This window comes from Chiloscyllium punctatum, chromosome X (genome assembly GCF_047496795.1).
Source record: "Chiloscyllium punctatum isolate Juve2018m chromosome X, sChiPun1.3, whole genome shotgun sequence".
NCBI classification, from domain to species: domain Eukaryota; kingdom Metazoa; phylum Chordata; class Chondrichthyes; order Orectolobiformes; family Hemiscylliidae; genus Chiloscyllium; species Chiloscyllium punctatum.
The window spans coordinates 854159-872697 of NC_092791.1; positions in this window are offsets into that span (position 1 = coordinate 854159).

An 18539-nucleotide genomic window follows, 5' to 3' on the forward strand; every position below is an offset into this window, starting at 1 on the left:
GAAACAGAGGGCGAGAAACAGAGGGTCTGAAACAGAGGGGCTGAAACAGAGGGCGAGAAACAGAGGGTCTGAAACAGAGGGTCTGAAACAGAGGGTCTGAACCCGAGGGTCTGAAACAGAGGGCGCGAAACAGAGGGTCTGAAACAGAGGGGCTTAAACAGAGGGGCTGAAACAGAGGGTCAGAAACAGAGGGGCTGAAACAGAGGGCGAGAAACAGAGCGCGCGAAACAGAGGGTCTGAAACAGAGGGGCTGAAACAGAGGGCGAGAAACAGAGGGGCTGAAACAGAGGGCGAGAAACAGAGGGGCCGAAACAGAGGGTCTGAAACAGAGGGTCTGAAACAGAGGGCGCGAAACAGAGGGCGAGTAACAGAGGGTCTGAAACAGAGGGTCTGAAACAGAGGGCGCGAAATAGAGGGGCCGAAACAGAGGGCGAGAAACAGAGGGGCCAAAACAGAGGTTGAGAAACAGAGGGTCTGAAACAGAGGGTCTGAAACAGAGGGGCTGAAACAGAGGGGCTGAAACAGAGGGTCTGAAACAGAGGGGCTGAAACAGAGGGCGCGAAACAGAGGGCGCGAAACAGAGGGTCTGAAACAGAGGGTCTGAAACAGAGAGTCAGAAACAGAGGGTCTGAAACAGAGGGTCTGAAACAGAGGGTCTGAAACAGAGGGCGCGAAACAGGAGGGCGCGAAACAGAGGGGCCGAAGCAGAGGGCGGCAAACAGAGGGGCCGAAACAGAGAGTCTGAAATAGAGGATGCGAAACCGAGGGCGCGAAACAGAGGGCGAGAAACAGAGGGTCTGAAACAGAGGGCGCGAAACAGAGGGGCCGAAACAGAGGGCGGGAAACAGAGGGGCCGAAACAGAGGGTCTGAAACAGAGGGTGCGAAACAGAGGGCGCGAAACAGAGGGCGAGAAACAGAGGGTCTGAAGCAGAGGGTCTGAAACAGAGGGTCTGAAACAGAGGGCGCGAAACAGAGTGTCTGAAACAGAGGGGCTGAAACAGAGGGCGAGAAACAGAGGGTCTGAAACAGAGGGGCTGAAACAGAGGGCGAGAAACAGAGGGTCTGAAACAGAGGGTCTGAAACAGAGGGTCTGAACCCGAGGGTCTGAAACAGAGGGCGCGAAACAGAGGGTCTGAAACAGAGGGGCTTAAACAGAGGGGCTGAAACAGAGGGTCGGAAACAGAGGGGCTGAAACAGAGGGCGAGAAACAGAGGGGCTGAAACTGAGGGCGAGAAACAGAGCGCGCGAAACAGAGGGTCTGAAACAGAGGGGCTGAAACAGAGCGCGAGAAACAGAGGGGCTGAAACAGAGGGCGAGAAACAGAGGGGCCGAAACAGAGGGTCTGAAACAGAGGGTCTGAAACAGAGGGCGCGAAACAGAGGGCGAGTTACAGAGGGTCTGAAACAGAGTGTCTGAAACAGAGGGCGCGAAATAGAGGGGCCGAAACAGAGGGCGAGAAACAGAGGGGCCGAAACAGAGGGCGAGAAACAGAGGGTCTGAAACAGAGTGTCTGAAACAGAGGGGCTGAAACAGAGGGGCTGAAACAGAGGGTCTGAAACAGAGGGGCTGAAACAGAGGGCGCGAAACAGAGGGCGCGAAACAGAGGGTCTGAAACAGAGGGTCTGAAACAGAGGGTCTGAAACAGAGGGCGAGAAACAGAGGGTCTGAAACAGAGGGTCTGAAACAGAGGGTCTGAAACAGAGGGCGCGAAACAGTAGGGCGCGAAACAGAGGGGCCGAAGCAGAGGGCGGCAAACAGAGGGGCCGAAACAGAGAGTCTGAAACTGAGGACGCGAAACCGAGGGCGCGAAACAGAGGGCGAGAAACAGAGGGTCTGAAACAGAGGGTCTGAAACAGAGGGCGCGAAACAGAGGGGCCGAAACAGAGGGCGGGAAACAGAGGGGCCGAAACAGAGGGTCTGAAACAGAGGGTGCGAAACAGAGGGCGCGAAACAGAGGGCGAGAAACAGAGGGTCTGAAGCAGAGGGTCTGAAACAGAGGGTCTGAAACAGAGGGCGCGAAACAGAGGGGCCGAAACAGAGGGCGAGAAACAGAGGGTCTGAAACAGAGGGTCTGAAACAGAGGGGCTAAAACAGAGGGGCTGAAACAGAGGGTCCCAAACATAGGGCGAGAAACAGAGCGGCCGAAACAGAGGGCGAGAAACAGAGGGGCCGAAACAGAGGGCGAGACACAGAGGATCTGAAACAGAGGGGCCGAAACAGAGGATCTGAAACAGAGGGCGCGAAACAGAGGGTCTGAAACAGAGGGGCTGAAACAGAGGGGCTGAAACAGAGGGACTGAAACAGAGGGGCTGAAACAGAGGGCGCGAAACAGAGGGTCTGAAACAGAGGGTCTGAAACAGAGGGTCATAAACAGAGGGGCTGAAACAGAGGGCGAGAAACAGAGGTTCTGAAACAGAGGGGCTGAAACAGAGGGCGAGAAACAGAGGGTCTGAAACAGAGGGGCTGAAACAGAGGGCGAGAAACAGAGGGTCTTAAACAGAGGGTCTGAAGCAGAGGGTCTGAAACAGAGTGGCTGAAACAGAGGGCGAGAAACAGAGGGTCTGAATCAGAGGGTCTGAAACAGAGGGCGCGAAACAGAGGGTCTGAAACAGAGGGTCTGAAACAGAGGGGCTGAAACAGAGTGCGAGAAACAGAGGGCGAGAAACAGAGGGTCTGAAACAGAGGGTCTGAAACAGGGGGTCTGAAACAGAGGGTGCGAAACAGAGTATCTGAAACAGAGGGTTTGAAACAGAGGGGCTGAAACAGAGGCCGCGAAACAGAGGGTCTGAAACAGAGGGGCTAAAACAGAGGGGCTGAAACAGAGGGCGCGAAACAGAGGGTCTGAAACAGAGGGTCTGATACAGAGGGCGCCAAGCAGAGGGTCTGAAACAGAGGGTCTGAAACAGAGGGCGCGAAACAGAGGGTGCGAAACAGAGGGTCTGAAACAGAGGGTCTGAAACAGAGGGGCTGAAACAGAGGGTCTGAAACAGAGGGACTGAAACAGAGGGTCTGAAACAGAGCACGCGAAACAGAGGGTCTGAAACAGTGGGGCTGAAACAGAGAGCGTGAAACAGAGGGTCCGAAACAGTGGGCGAGAAACAGAGGGGCTTAAACAGAGGGTCTGAAACAGAGGGCGCGAAAGAGTGGGGCTGAAACAGAGGGTCTGAAACATGGGGCTGAAACAGAGGGGCTGAAACAGAGGGCGCGAAATAGAGGGCGCGAAACAGAGGGTCTGAAACAGAGGTGCGGAAACAGAGGGTCTGAAACAGAGGGTCTGAAACAGAGGGGCTGAAACAGAGGGTCTGAAACAGAGGGTCTGAAACAGAGGGGCTGAAACAGAGGGGCTGAAACAGAGGGCGAGAAACAGAGGGTCTGAAACAGAGGGGCTGAAACAGAGGGCGCGAAACAGAGATTCTGAAACAGTGGGGCTGAAACAGAGAGCGTGAAACAGAGGGTCCGAAACAGTGGGCGAGAAACAGAGGGGCTTAAACAGAGGGTCTGAAACAGAGGGCGCGAAACAGAGGGTCTGCAACAGAGGGCGAGAAGCAGAGGGCGAGAAACAGAGTGTCTGAAACAGAGGGCGAGAGACCGAGGCTCTGAAACAGAGGGTCTGAAACAGAGGGTCTGAAACAGAGGGCGAGAAAGAGTGGGGCTGAAACAGAGGGTCTGAAACATGGGGCTGAAACAGAGGGGCTGAAACAGAGGGCGCGAAATAGAGGGCGCGAAACAGAGGGTCTGAAACAGAGGGTCTGCAACAGAGGGCGAGAAACAGAGGGCAAGAAACAGAGGGGCTGGAACAGAGGGGCTGAAACAGAGGGGCTGAAACAGAGGGGCTGAAACAGAGGGCGCGAAACAGAGGGTCTGAAACAGAGGGCGAGAAACAGAGGGTCTGAAACAGTGGGTCTGAAACAGAGGGGCTGAAACAGAGGGCGAGAAACAGAGGTTCTGAAACCGAGGGGCTGAAACAGAGGGCGCGAAACAGAGGGTCTGTAACAGAGGGGCTGAAACAGAGGGTGCGAAACAGAGGGTCTGAAACATAGGGCGCGAAACAGAGGGCGCGAAACAGAGGTCGAGAAACAGAGGTGCTGAAACAGAGGGGCAGAAACAGAGTGCGCGAACTAGAGGGTCTGAAACAGTGGGCGAGAAACAGAGGGGCTGAAACCGAGGGGCTGAAACAGAGGGGGTGAAACAGAGGGGCTGAAATAGAGGGGCTGAAACAGAGGGCGAGAAACAGAGAGTCTGAAACCGAGGGTCTGAAACAGAGGGGTTGAAACAGAGGTTCTGAAACAGAGGGCGAGAAACAGAGGGTGAGAAACAGAGGGGCTGAAACAGAGGGGCTGAAACAGAGGGGCTGAAACAGAGGGCGAGAAACAGAGGGCGAGAAACAGAGGGTCTGAAACAGAGGGGCTGAAACAGAGGGGCTGAAACAGAGGGTCTGAAGCAGAGGGCGAGAAACAGAGGGGCTGAAACAGAGGGGATGAAACAGTAGGGCTGAAACTGAGGGGCTGAAACAGAGGGGCTGAAACAGAGGACGAGAAACAGAGGGTCTGAAACAGGGGGTCTGAAACAGAGGGTCTGAAACAGAGGGCGAGAAACAGAGGGTCTGAAACAGAGGGGCTGAAACAGAGGGCGAGAAACAGAGGGTCTGAAACAGAGGGCGCGAAACAGAGAGTCTGAAACAGTGGGGCTGAAACAGAGAGCGTGAAACAGAGGGTCCGAAACAGTGGGCGAGAAACAGAGGGGCTTAAACAGAGGGTCTGAAACAGAGGGCGCGAAACAGAGGGTCTGCAACAGAGGGCGAGAAGCAGAGGGCGAGAAACAGAGTGTCTGAAACAGAGGGCGAGAAACAGAGTGCAAGAAACAGAGGGCGAGAGACCGAGGCTCTGAAACAGAGGGTCTGAAACAGAGGGTCTGAAACAGAGGGCGAGAAAGAGTGGGGCTGAAACAGAGGGTCTGAAACATGGGGCTGAAACAGAGGGGCTGAAACAGAGGGCGCGAAATAGAGGGCGCGAAACAGAGGGTCTGAAACAGAGGGTCTGCAACAGAGGGCGAGAAACCGAGGGCAAGAAACAGAGGGGCTGGAACAGAGGGGCTGAAACAGAGGGGCTGAAACAGAGGGGCTGAAACAGAGGGCGCGAAACAGAGGGTCTGAAACAGAGGGCGAGAAACAGAGGGTCTGAAACAGTGGGTCTGAAACAGAGGGGCTGAAACAGAGGGCGAGAAACAGAGGTTCTGAAACCGAGGGGCTGAAACAGAGGGCGCGAAACAGAGGGTCTGTAACAGAGGGGCTGAAACAGAGGGTGCGAAACAGAGGGTCTGAAACATAGGGCGCGAAACAGAGGGCGCGAAACAGAGGGCGAGAAACAGAGGGGCTGCAACAGAGGGGCAGAAACAGAGTGCGCGAACTAGAAGGTCTGAAACAGTGGGCGAGAAACAGAGGGGCTGAAACAGAGGGGCTGAAACAGAGGGGGTGAAACAGAGGGGCTGAAATAGAGGGGCTGAAACAGAGGGCGAGAAACAGAGAGTCTGAAACCGAGGGTCTGAAACAGAGGGGTTGAAACAGAGGTTCTGAAACAGAGGGCGAGAAACAGAGGGCGAGAAACAGAGGGGCTGAAACAGAGGGGCTGAAACAGAGGGGCTGAAACAGAGGGCGAGAAAGAGAGGGCGAGAAACAGAGGGTCTGAAACAGAGGGGCTGAAACAGAGGGGCTGAAACAGAGGGTCTGAAACAGAGGGCGAAAAACAGAGGGGCTGAAACAGAGGGGATGAAACAGTAGGGCTGAAACTGAGGGGCTGAAACAGAGGGGCTGAAACAGAGGACGAGAAACAGAGGGTCTGAAACAGGGGGTCTGAAACAGAGGGTCTGAAACAGAGGGCGAGAAACAGAGGGTCTGAAACAGAGGGGCTGAAACAGAGGGCGAGAAACAGAGGGCGCGAAATAGAGGGCGCGAAACAGAGGGTCTGAAACAGAGTGTCTGAAACAGAGGGCGAGAAACAGAGGGTCTGGAACAGAGGGGCTGAAACAGAGGGGCGAGAAACAGAGGGCGAGAAACAGAGGGTCTGAAAGAGAGGGGCTGAAACAGGGGGGCTGAAACAGAGGGGCTGAAACAGAGGGGCTGAAACAGAGGTGCTGAAACAGCGGGCGCGAAACAGAGGGTCTGAAACAGAGGGTCTGAAACAGAGGGGCTTAAACAGAGGTCGCAACACAGAGGGCGCGCAACAGAGGGCGAGAAACAGAGGGTCTGAAACAGAGGGGCTGAAACAGAGGGTCTGAAACAGAGGGCGAGAAACAGAGGGCGAAAAACAGAGGGGCTGAAACAGAGGGACTGAAACAGAGGGGCTGAAACAGAGGGGCTGAAACAGAGTGCGAGAAACAGAGGGCGAGAAACAGAGGGTCTGAAACAGAGGGTCTGAAACAGGGGGTCTGAAACAGAGGGTGAGAAACAGAGTATCTGAAACAGAGGGTTTGAAACAGAGGGGCTGAAACAGAGGCCGCGAAACAGAGGGTCTGAAACAGAGGGGCTAAAACAGAGGGGCTGAAACAGAGGGCGCGAAACAGAGGGTCTGAAACAGAGGGTCTGATACAGAGGGCGCCAAGCAGAGGGTCTGAAACAGAGGGTCTGAAACAGAGGGCGCGAAACAGAGGGTGCGAAACAGAGGGTCTGAAACAGAGGGTCTGAAACAGAGGGGCTGAAACAGAGGGTCTGAAACAGAGGGACTGAAACAGAGGGTCTGAAACAGAGCGCGCGAAACAGAGGGTCTGAAACAGTGGGGCTGAAACAGAGAGCGTGAAACAGAGGGTCCGAAACAGTGGGCGAGAAACAGAGGGGCTTAAACAGAGGGTCTGAAACAGAGGGCGCGAAAGAGTGGGGCTGAAACAGAGGGTCTGAAACATGGGGCTGAAACAGAGGGGCTGAAACAGAGGGCGCGAAATAGAGGGCGCGAAACAGAGGGTCTGAAACAGAGGGGCGGAAACAGAGGGCGAGAAACAGAGTGTCTGAAACAGAGGGTCTGAAACAGAGGGTCTGAAACAGAGGGGCTGAAACAGAGGGTCTGAAACAGAGGGTCTGAAACAGAGGGGCTGAAACAGAGGGGCTGAAACAGAGGGCGAGAAACAGAGGGTCTGAAACAGAGGGGCTGAAACAGAGGGCGCGAAACAGAGAGTCTGAAACAGTGGGGCTGAAACAGAGAGCGTGAAACAGAGGGTCCGAAACAGTGGGCGAGAAACAGAGGGGCTTAAACAGAGGGTCTGAAACAGAGGGCGCGAAACAGAGGGTCTGCAACAGAGGGCAAGAAGCAGAGGGCGAGAAACAGAGTGTCTGAAACAGAGGGCGAGAAACAGAGTGCAAGAAACAGAGGGCGAGAGACCGAGGCTCTGAAACAGAGGGTCTGAAACAGAGGGTCTGAAACAGAGGGCGAGAAAGAGTGGGGCTGAAACAGAGGGTCTGAAACATGGGGCTGAAACAGAGGGGCTGAAACAGAGGGCGCGAAATAGAGGGCGCGAAACAGAGGGTCTGAAACAGAGGGTCTGCAACAGAGGGCGAGAAACAGAGGGCAAGAAACAGAGGGGCTGGAACAGAGGGGCTGAAACAGAGGGGCTGAAACAGAGGGGCTGAAACAGAGGGCGCGAAACAGAGGGTCTGAAACAGAGGGCGAGAAACAGAGGGTCTGAAACAGTGGGTCTGAAACAGAGGGGCTGAAACAGAGGGCGAGAAACAGAGGTTCTGAAACCGAGGGGCTGAAACAGAGGGCGCGAAACAGAGGGTCTGTAACAGAGGGGCTGAAACAGAGGGTGCGAAACAGAGGGTCTGAAACATAGGGCGCGAAACAGAGGGCGCGAAACAGAGGGCGAGAAACAGAGGGGCTGAAACAAAGGGGCAGAAACAGAGTGCGCGAACTAGAGGGTCTGAAACAGTGGGCGAGAAACAGAGGGGCTGAAACAGAGGGGCTGAAACAGAGGGGGTGAAACAGAGGGGCTGAAATAGAGGGGCTGAAACAGAGGGCGAGAAACAGAGAGTCTGAAACCGAGGGTCTGAAACAGAGGGGTTGAAACAGAGGTTCTGAAACAGAGGGCGAGAAACAGAGGGCGAGAAACAGAGGGGCCGAAACAGAGGGGCTGAAACAGAGGGGCTGAAACAGAGGGCGAGAAACAGAGGGCGAGAAACAGAGGGTCTGAAACAGAGGGGCTGAAACAGAGGGGCTGAAACAGAGGGTCTGAAACAGAGGGCGAGAAACAGAGGGGCTGAAACAGAGGGGATGAAACAGTAGGGCTGAAACTGAGGGGCTGAAACAGAGGGGCTGAAACAGAGGACGAGAAACAGAGGGTCTGAAACAGGGGGTCTGAAACAGAGGTTCTGAAACAGAGGGCGAGAAACAGAGGGTCTGAAACAGAGGGGCTGAAACAGAGGGCGAGAAACAGAGGGTCTGAAACAGAGGGCGCGAAACAGAGAGTCTGAAACAGTGGGGCTGAAACAGAGAGCGTGAAACAGAGGGTCCGAAACAGTGGGCGAGAAACAGAGGGGCTTAAACAGAGGGTCTGAAACAGAGGGCGCGAAACAGAGGGTCTGCAACAGAGGGCGAGAAGCAGAGGGCGAGAAACAGAGTGTCTGAAACAGAGGGCGAGAAACAGAGTGCAAGAAACAGAGGGCGAGAGACCGAGGCTCTGAAACAGAGGGTCTGAAACAGAGGGTCTGAAACAGAGGGCGAGAAAGAGTGGGGCTGAAACAGAGGGTCTGAAACATGGGGCTGAAACAGAGGGGCTGAAACAGAGGGCGCGAAATAGAGGGCGCGAAACAGAGGGTCTGAAACAGAGGGTCTGCAACAGAGGGCGAGAAACAGAGGGCAAGAAACAGAGGGGCTGGAACAGAGGGGCTGAAACAGAGGGGCTGAAACAGAGGGGCTGAAACAGAGGGCGCGAAACAGAGGGTCTGAAACAGAGGGCGAGAAACAGTGGGTCTGAAACAGTGGGTCTGAAACAGAGGGGCTGAAACAGAGGGCGAGAAACAGAGGTTCTGAAACCGAGGGGCTGAAACAGAGGGCGCGAAACAGAGGGTCTGTAACAGAGGGGCTGAAACAGAGGGTGCGAAACAGAGGGTCTGAAACATAGGGCGCGAAACAGAGGGTCTGAAACAGAGGGCGAGAAACAGAGGGTCTGAAACAGTGGGTCTGAAACAGAGGGGCTGAAACAGAGGGCGAGAAACAGAGGTTCTGAAACCGAGGGGCTGAAACAGAGGGCGCGAAACAGAGGGTCTGTAACAGAGGGGCTGAAACAGAGGGTGCGAAACAGAGGGTCTGAAACATAGGGCGCGAAACAGAGGGCGCGAAACAGAGTGCGAGAAACAGAGGGGCTGAAACAGAGGGGCAGAAACAGAGTGCGCGAACTAGAGGGTCTGAAACAGTGATCGAGAAACAGAGGGGCTGAAACAGAGGGGCTGAAACAGAGGGGGTGAAACAGAGGGGCTGAAATAGAGGGGCTGAAACAGAGGGCGAGAAACAGAGAGTCTGAAACCGAGGGTCTGAAACAGAGGGGTTGAAACAGAGGTTCTGAAACAGAGGGCGAGAAACAGAGGGCGAGAAACAGAGGGGCTGAAACAGAGGGGCTGAAACAGAGGGGCTGAAACAGAGGGCGAGAAACAGAGGGCGAGAAACAGAGGGTCTGAAACAGAGGGGCTGAAACAGAGGGGCTGAAACAGAGGGGCTGAAACAGAGGGCGAGAAACAGAGGGGCTGAAACAGAGGGGATGAAACAGTAGGGCTGAAACTGAGGGGCTGAAACAGAGGGGCTGAAACAGAGGACGAGAAACAGAGGGTCTGAAACAGGGGGTCTGAAACAGAGGGTCTGAAACAGAGGGCGAGAAACAGAGGGTCTGAAACAGAGGGGCTGAAACAGAGGGCGAGAAACAGAGGGTCTGAAACAGAGGGGCTGAAACAGAGGGTCTGAAACAGAGGGCGAGAAACAGAGGGCGAGAAACAGAGGGGTTGAAACAGAGGGGCTGAAACAGAGGGGCTGAAACAGAGGGTATGAAACAGAGGGTCTGAAACAGAGGGTCTGAAACAGAGGGGCTGAAACAGAGGGCGCGAAACAGAGGGCGCGCAACAGAGGGCGAGAAACAGAGGGCGCGAAACAGAGTGTCTGAAACAGAGGGCCTGGAACAGAGGGCGAGAAACAGAGGGTCTGAAACAGAGTGTCTGAAACAGAGGGCGAGAAACAGAGGGTCTGAAACAGAGAGTCTGAAACAGAGGGTCTGAAACAGAGTGTCTGAAACACAGGGCGCGAAACAGAGGGGCCGAAACAGAGGGCGAGAAAGAGAGGGTCCGAAACAGATGGTGAGAAACAGAGGGTCTGAAACAGAGGGTCTGAAACAGAGGGTCTGAAACAGAGGGGCTGAAACAGAGGGGCTGAAACAGAGGGCGCGAAACAGAGGGTCTGAAACAGAGGGCGCGAAACAGAGGGCGAGAAACAGAGGGTCTGAAACAGAGGGGCTGAAACAGAGGGTCTGAAACAGAGGGGCTGAAACAGAGGGCGAGAAACAGAGGGGCTGAAACAGAGGGCGAGAAACAGAGTGGCCGAAACAGAGGGTCTGAAACAGAGGGTCTGAAACAGTGGGCGCGAAACAGAGGGTCTGAAACAGAGTGGCTGAAACAGAGGGCGAGAAACAGAGGGTCTGAAACAGAGGGGCTGAAACAGAGGGCAAGAAACAGAGGGTCTGAAACAGAGAGTCTGAAACAGAGGGTCTGAAACAGAGGGCCTGAAACAGAGGGCGAGAAACAGAGGGGCCGAAACAGACGGCGAGAAACAGAGGGTCTGAAACAGAGGGTCTGAAACAGAGGGTCTGAAACAGAGGGGCTGAACCAGAGGGGCTGAAACACAGGGTCTGAAACAGAGGGGCTGAAACAGAGGGCGAGAAACAGAGGGTCTGAAAGAGAGGGTCTGAAACAGAGGGCGCGAAACAGAGGGGCCGAAACAGAGGGCGAGAAACAGAGGGGTCGAAACAGAGGGCGAGCAGCAGAGGGTCTGAAACAGAGGGTCTGAAACAGAGGGCGTGAAACAGAGGGCGCGAAACAGAGGGGCTGAAACAGAGTGGCTGAAACAGAGGGTCTTAAACAGAGGGTCTGAAACAGAGTGCGCGAGACAGAGCGCGCGAAACAGAGGGTCTGAAACAGAGGGTCTGAAACAGAGGGTCTGAAACAGAGAGTCTGAAACAGAGGGTCAGAAACAGAGGGTCTGAAACAGAGGGCGCGAAACAGTGGGGCCGAAACAGAGGGCGAGAAACAGAGGGGCCGAAACAGAGGGCGAGAAACAGAGGGTCTGAAACAGAGGGCGAGAAACAGACGGGCTGAAACAGAGGGGCTGAAACAGAGGGTTTGAAACAGAGGCTCTGAAACAGAGGGTGCGAGACAGAGCGTGCGAAACAGAGGGGCCGAAACAGATGGTCTGAAACAGAGGGCGCGAAAGAGAGAGCGAGAAACAGAGGGTCTGAAACAGAGGGTCTGAAACAGAGGGCGTGAAACAGAGGGGCCGAAACAGAGGGCGAGAAACAGAGGGGTCGAAACAGAGGGCGAGCAGCAGAGGGTCTGAAACAGAGGGTCTGAAACAGAGGGTCTGAAACAGAGGGCGCGAAACAGAGGGTCTGAAACAGAGGGTCTGAAACAGATGGCGAGAAACAGAGGGGCTGAAACAGAGGGTGAGAAACAGAGGGTCTGAAACAGAGGGTCTGAATCAGTGGGTCTGAAACAGAGGGCGCGAAACAGAGGGTCTGAAACAGAGGGGCTGAAACAGAGGGCGAGAAACAGAGGGTCTGAAACAGAGGGGCTGAAACAGAGGGCGAGAAACAGAGGGTCTGAAACAGAGGGTCTGAAACAGAGGGTCTGAACCCGAGGGTCTGAAACAGAGGGCGCGAAACAGAGGGTCTGAAACAGAGGGGCTTAAACAGAGGGGCTGAAACAGAGGGTCAGAAACAGAGGGGCTGAAACAGAGGGCGAGAAACAGAGGGGCTGAAACTGAGGGCGAGAAACAGAGCGCGCGAAACAGAGGGTCTGAAACAGAGGGGCTGAAACAGAGGGCGAGAAACAGAGGGGCTGAAACAGAGGGCGAGAAACAGAGGGGCCGAAACAGAGGGTCTGAAACAGAGGGTCTGAAACAGAGGGCGCGAAACAGAGGGCGAGTAACAGAGGGTCTGAAACAGAGGGTCTGAAACAGAGGGCGCGAAATAGCGGGGCCGAAACAGAGGGCGAGAAACAGAGGGGCCAAAACAGAGGTTGAGAAACAGAGGGTCTGAAACAGAGGGTCTGAAACAGAGGGGCTGAAACAGAGGGGCTGAAACAGAGGGTCTGAAACAGAGGGGCTGAAACAGAGGGCGCGAAACAGAGGGCGCGAAACAGAGGGTCTGAAACAGAGGGTCTGAAACAGAGAGTCAGAAACAGAGGGTCTGAAACAGAGGGTCTGAAACAGAGGGTCTGAAACAGAGGGCGCGAAACAGGAGGGCGCGAAACAGAGGGGCCGAAGCAGAGGGCGGCAAACAGAGGGGCCGAAACAGAGAGTCTGAAATAGAGGACGCGAAACCGAGGGCGCGAAACAGAGGGCGAGAAACAGAGGGTCTGAAACAGAGGGCGCGAAACAGAGGGGCCGAAACAGAGGGCGGGAAACAGAGGGGCCGAAACAGAGGGTCTGAAACAGAGGGTGCGAAACAGAGGGCGCGAAACAGAGGGCGAGAAACAGAGGGTCTGAAGCAGAGGGTCTGAAACAGAGGGTCTGAAACAGAGGGCGCGAAACAGAGTGTCTGAAACAGAGGGGCTGAAACAGAGGGCGAGAAACAGAGGGTCTGAAACAGAGGGGCTGAAACAGAGGGCGAGAAACAGAGGGTCTGAAACAGAGGGTCTGAAACAGAGGGTCTGAACCCGAGGGTCTGAAACAGAGGGCGCGAAACAGAGGGTCTGAAACAGAGGGGCTTAAACAGAGGGGCTGAAACAGAGGGTCGGAAACAGAGGGGCTGAAACAGAGGGCGAGAAACAGAGGGGCTGAAACTGAGGGCGAGAAACAGAGCGCGCGAAACAGAGGGTCTGAAACAGAGGGGCTGAAACAGAGCGCGAGAAACAGAGGGGCTGAAACAGAGGGCGAGAAACAGAGGGGCCGAAACAGAGGGTCTGAAACAGAGGGTCTGAAACAGAGGGCGCGAAACAGAGGGCGAGTTACAGAGGGTCTGAAACAGAGTGTCTGAAACAGAGGGCGCGAAATAGAGGGGCCGAAACAGAGGGCGAGAAACAGAGGGGCCGAAACAGAGGGCGAGAAACAGACGGGCTGAAACAGAGGGGCTGAAACAGAGGGTTTGAAACAGAGGCTCTGAAACAGAGGGCGCGAGACAGAGCGTGCGAAACAGAGGGGCCGAAACAGATGGTCTGAAACAGAGGGCGCGAAAGAGAGAGCGAGAAACAGAGGGTCTGAAACAGAGGGTCTGAAACAGAGGGCGTGAAACAGAGGGGCCGAAACAGAGGGCGAGAAACAGAGGGGTCGAAACAGAGGGCGAGCAGCAGAGGGTCTGAAACAGAGGGTCTGAAACAGAGGGTCTGAAACAGAGGGCGCGAAACAGAGGGTCTGAAACAGAGGGTCTGAAACAGATGGCGAGAAACAGAGGGGCTGAAACAGAGGGTGAGAAACAGAGGGTCTGAAACAGAGGGTCTGAATCAGTGGGTCTGAAACAGAGGGCGCGAAACAGAGGGTCTGAAACAGAGGGGCTGAAACAGAGGGCGAGAAACAGAGGGTCTGAAACAGAGGGGCTGAAACAGAGGGCGAGAAACAGAGGGTCTGAAACAGAGGGTCTGAAACAGAGGGTCTGAACCCGAGGGTCTGAAACAGAGGGCGCGAAACAGAGGGTCTGAAACAGAGGGGCTTAAACAGAGGGGCTGAAACAGAGGGTCAGAAACAGAGGGGCTGAAACAGAGGGCGAGAAACAGAGCGCGCGAAACAGAGGGTCTGAAACAGAGGGGCTGAAACAGAGGGCGAGAAACAGAGGGGCTGAAACAGAGGGCGAGAAACAGAGGGGCCGAAACAGAGGGTCTGAAACAGAGGGTCTGAAACAGAGGGCGCGAAACAGAGGGCGAGTAACAGAGGGTCTGAAACAGAGGGTCTGAAACAGAGGGCGCGAAATAGAGGGGCCGAAACAGAGGGCGAGAAACAGAGGGGCCAAAACAGAGGTTGAGAAACAGAGGGTCTGAAACAGAGGGTCTGAAACAGAGGGGCTGAAACAGAGGGGCTGAAACAGAGGGTCTGAAACAGAGGGGCTGAAACAGAGGGCGCGAAACAGAGGGCGCGAAACAGAGGGTCTGAAACAGAGGGTCTGAAACAGAGAGTCAGAAACAGAGGGTCTGAAACAGAGGGTCTGAAACAGAGGGTCTGAAACAGAGGGCGCGAAACAGGAGGGCGCGAAACAGAGGGGCCGAAGCAGAGGGCGGCAAACAGAGGGGCCGAAACAGAGAGTCTGAAATAGAGGATGCGAAACCGAGGGCGCGAAACAGAGGGCGAGAAACAGAGGGTCTGAAACAGAGGGCGCGAAACAGAGGGGCCGAAACAGAGGGCGGGAAACAGAGGGGCCGAAACAGAGGGTCTGAAACAGAGGGTGCGAAACAGAGGGCGCGAAACAGAGGGCGAGAAACAGAGGGTCTGAAGCAGAGGGTCTGAAACAGAGGGTCTGAAACAGAGGGCGCGAAACAGAGTGTCTGAAACAGAGGGGCTGAAACAGAGGGCGAGAAACAGAGGGTCTGAAACAGAGGGGCTGAAACAGAGGGCGAGAAACAGAGGGTCTGAAACAGAGGGTCTGAAACAGAGGGTCTGAACCCGAGGGTCTGAAACAGAGGGCGCGAAACAGAGGGTCTGAAACAGAGGGGCTTAAACAGAGGGGCTGAAACAGAGGGTCGGAAACAGAGGGGCTGAAACAGAGGGCGAGAAACAGAGGGGCTGAAACTGAGGGCGAGAAACAGAGCGCGCGAAACAGAGGGTCTGAAACAGAGGGGCTGAAACAGAGCGCGAGAAACAGAGGGGCTGAAACAGAGGGCGAGAAACAGAGGGGCCGAAACAGAGGGTCTGAAACAGAGGGTCTGAAACAGAGGGCGCGAAACAGAGGGCGAGTTACAGAGGGTCTGAAACAGAGTGTCTGAAACAGAGGGCGCGAAATAGAGGGGCCGAAACAGAGGGCGAGAAACAGAGGGGCCGAAACAGAGGGCGAGAAACAGAGGGTCTGAAACAGAGTGTCTGAAACAGAGGGGCTGAAACAGAGGGGCTGAAACAGAGGGTCTGAAACAGAGGGGCTGAAACAGAGGGCGCGAAACAGAGGGCGCGAAACAGAGGGTCTGAAACAGAGGGTCTGAAACAGAGGGTCTGAAACAGAGGGCGAGAAACAGAGGGTCTGAAACAGAGGGTCTGAAACAGAGGGTCTGAAACAGAGGGCGCGAAACAGTAGGGCGCGAAACAGAGGGGCCGAAGCAGAGGGCGGCAAACAGAGGGGCCGAAACAGAGAGTCTGAAACTGAGGACGCGAAACCGAGGGCGCGAAACAGAGGGCGAGAAACAGAGGGTCTGAAACAGAGGGTCTGAAACAGAGGGCGCGAAACAGAGGGGCCGAAACAGAGGGCGGGAAACAGAGGGGCCGAAACAGAGGGTCTGAAACAGAGGGTGCGAAACAGAGGGCGCGAAACAGAGGGCGAGAAACAGAGGGTCTGAAGCAGAGGGTCTGAAACAGAGGGTCTGAAACAGAGGGCGCGAAACAGAGGGGCCGAAACAGAGGGCGAGAAACAGAGGGTCTGAAACAGAGGGTCTGAAACAGAGGGGCTAAAACAGAGGGGCTGAAACAGAGGGTCCCAAACATAGGGCGAGAAACAGAGCGGCCGAAACAGAGGGCGAGAAACAGAGGGGCCGAAACAGAGGGCGAGACACAGAGGATCTGAAACAGAGGGGCCGAAACAGAGGATCTGAAACAGAGGGCGCGAAACAGAGGGTCTGAAACAGAGGGGCTGAAACAGAGGGGCTGAAACAGAGGGACTGAAACAGAGGGGCTGAAACAGAGGGCGCGAAACAGAGGGTCTGAAACAGAGGGTCTGAAACAGAGGGTCATAAACAGAGGGGCTGAAACAGAGGGCGAGAAACAGAGGTTCTGAAACAGAGGGGCTGAAACAGAGGGCGAGAAACAGAGGGTCTGAAACAGAGGGGCTGAAACAGAGGGCGAGAAACAGAGGGTCTTAAACAGAGGGTCTGAAGCAGAGGGTCTGAAACAGAGTGGCTGAAACAGAGGGCGAGAAACAGAGGGTCTGAATCAGAGGGTCTGAAACAGAGGGCGCGAAACAGAGGGTCTGAAACAGAGGGTCTGAAACAGAGGGGCTGAAACAGAGTGCGAGAAACAGAGGGCGAGAAACAGAGGGTCTGAAACAGAGGGTCTGAAACAGGGGGTCTGAAACAGAGGGTGCGAAACAGAGTATCTGAAACAGAGGGTTTGAAACAGAGGGGCTGAAACAGAGGCCGCGAAACAGAGGGTCTGAAACAGAGGGGCTAAAACAGAGGGGCTGAAACAGAGGGCGCGAAACAGAGGGTCTGAAACAGAGGGTCTGATACAGAGGGCGCCAAGCAGAGGGTCTGAAACAGAGGGTCTGAAACAGAGGGCGCGAAACAGAGGGTGCGAAACAGAGGGTCTGAAACAGAGGGTCTGAAACAGAGGGGCTGAAACAGAGGGTCTGAAACAGAGGGACTGAAACAGAGGGTCTGAAACAGAGCACGCGAAACAGAGGGTCTGAAACAGTGGGGCTGAAACAGAGAGCGTGAAACAGAGGGTCCGAAACAGTGGGCGAGAAACAGAGGGGCTTAAACAGAGGGTCTGAAACAGAGGGCGCGAAAGAGTGGGGCTGAAACAGAGGGTCTGAAACATGGGGCTGAAACAGAGGGGCTGAAACAGAGGGCGCGAAATAGAGGGCGCGAAACAGAGGGTCTGAAACAGAGGTGCGGAAACAGAGGGTCTGAAACAGAGGGTCTGAAACAGAGGGGCTGAAACAGAGGGTCTGAAACAGAGGGTCTGAAACAGAGGGGCTGAAACAGAGGGGCTGAAACAGAGGGCGAGAAACAGAGGGTCTGAAACAGAGGGGCTGAAACAGAGGGCGCGAAACAGAGATTCTGAAACAGTGGGGCTGAAACAGAGAGCGTGAAACAGAGGGTCCGAAACAGTGGGCGAGAAACAGAGGGGCTTAAACAGAGGGTCTGAAACAGAGGGCGCGAAACAGAGGGTCTGCAACAGAGGGCGAGAAGCAGAGGGCGAGAAACAGAGTGTCTGAAACAGAGGGCGAGAGACCGAGGCTCTGAAACAGAGGGTCTGAAACAGAGGGTCTGAAACAGAGGGCGAGAAAGAGTGGGGCTGAAACAGAGGGTCTGAAACATGGGGCTGAAACAGAGGGGCTGAAACAGAGGGCGCGAAATAGAGGGCGCGAAACAGAGGGTCTGAAACAGAGGGTCTGCAACAGAGGGCGAGAAACAGAGGGCAAGAAACAGAGGGGCTGGAACAGAGGGGCTGAAACAGAGGGGCTGAAACAGAGGGGCTGAAACAGAGGGCGCGAAACAGAGGGTCTGAAACAGAGGGCGAGAAACAGAGGGTCTGAAACAGTGGGTCTGAAACAGAGGGGCTGAAACAGAGGGCGAGAAACAGAGGTTCTGAAACCGAGGGGCTGAAACAGAGGGCGCGAAACAGAGGGTCTGTAACAGAGGGGCTGAAACAGAGGGTGCGAAACAGAGGGTCTGAAACATAGGGCGCGAAACAGAGGGCGCGAAACAGAGGTCGAGAAACAGAGGTGCTGAAACAGAGGGGCAGAAACAGAGTGCGCGAACTAGAGGGTCTGAAACAGTGGGCGAGAAACAGAGGGGCTGAAACCGAGGGGCTGAAACAGAGGGGGTGAAACAGAGGGGCTGAAATAGAGGGGCTGAAACAGAGGGCGAGAAACAGAGAGTCTGAAACCGAGGGTCTGAAACAGAGGGGTTGAAACAGAGGTTCTGAAACAGAGGGCGAGAAACAGAGGGTGAGAAACAGAGGGGCTGAAACAGAGGGGCTGAAACAGAGGGGCTGAAACAGAGGGCGAGAAACAGAGGGCGAGAAACAGAGGGTCTGAAACAGAGGGGCTGAAACAGAGGGGCTGAAACAGAGGGTCTGAAGCAGAGGGCGAGAAACAGAGGGGCTGAAACAGAGGGGATGAAACAGTAGGGCTGAAACTGAGGGGCTGAAACAGAGGGGCTGAAACAGAGGACGAGAAACAGAGGGTCTGAAACAGGGGGTCTGAAACAGAGGGTCTGAAACAGAGGGCGAGAAACAGAGGGTCTGAAACAGAGGGGCTGAAACAGAGGGCGAGAAACAGAGGGTCTGAAACAGAGGGCGCGAAACAGAGAGTCTGAAACAGTGGGGCTGAAACAGAGAGCGTGAAACAGAGGGTCCGAAACAGTGGGCGAGAAACAGAGGGGCTTAAACAGAGGGTCTGAAACAGAGGGCGCGAAACAGAGGGTCTGCAACAGAGGGCGAGAAGC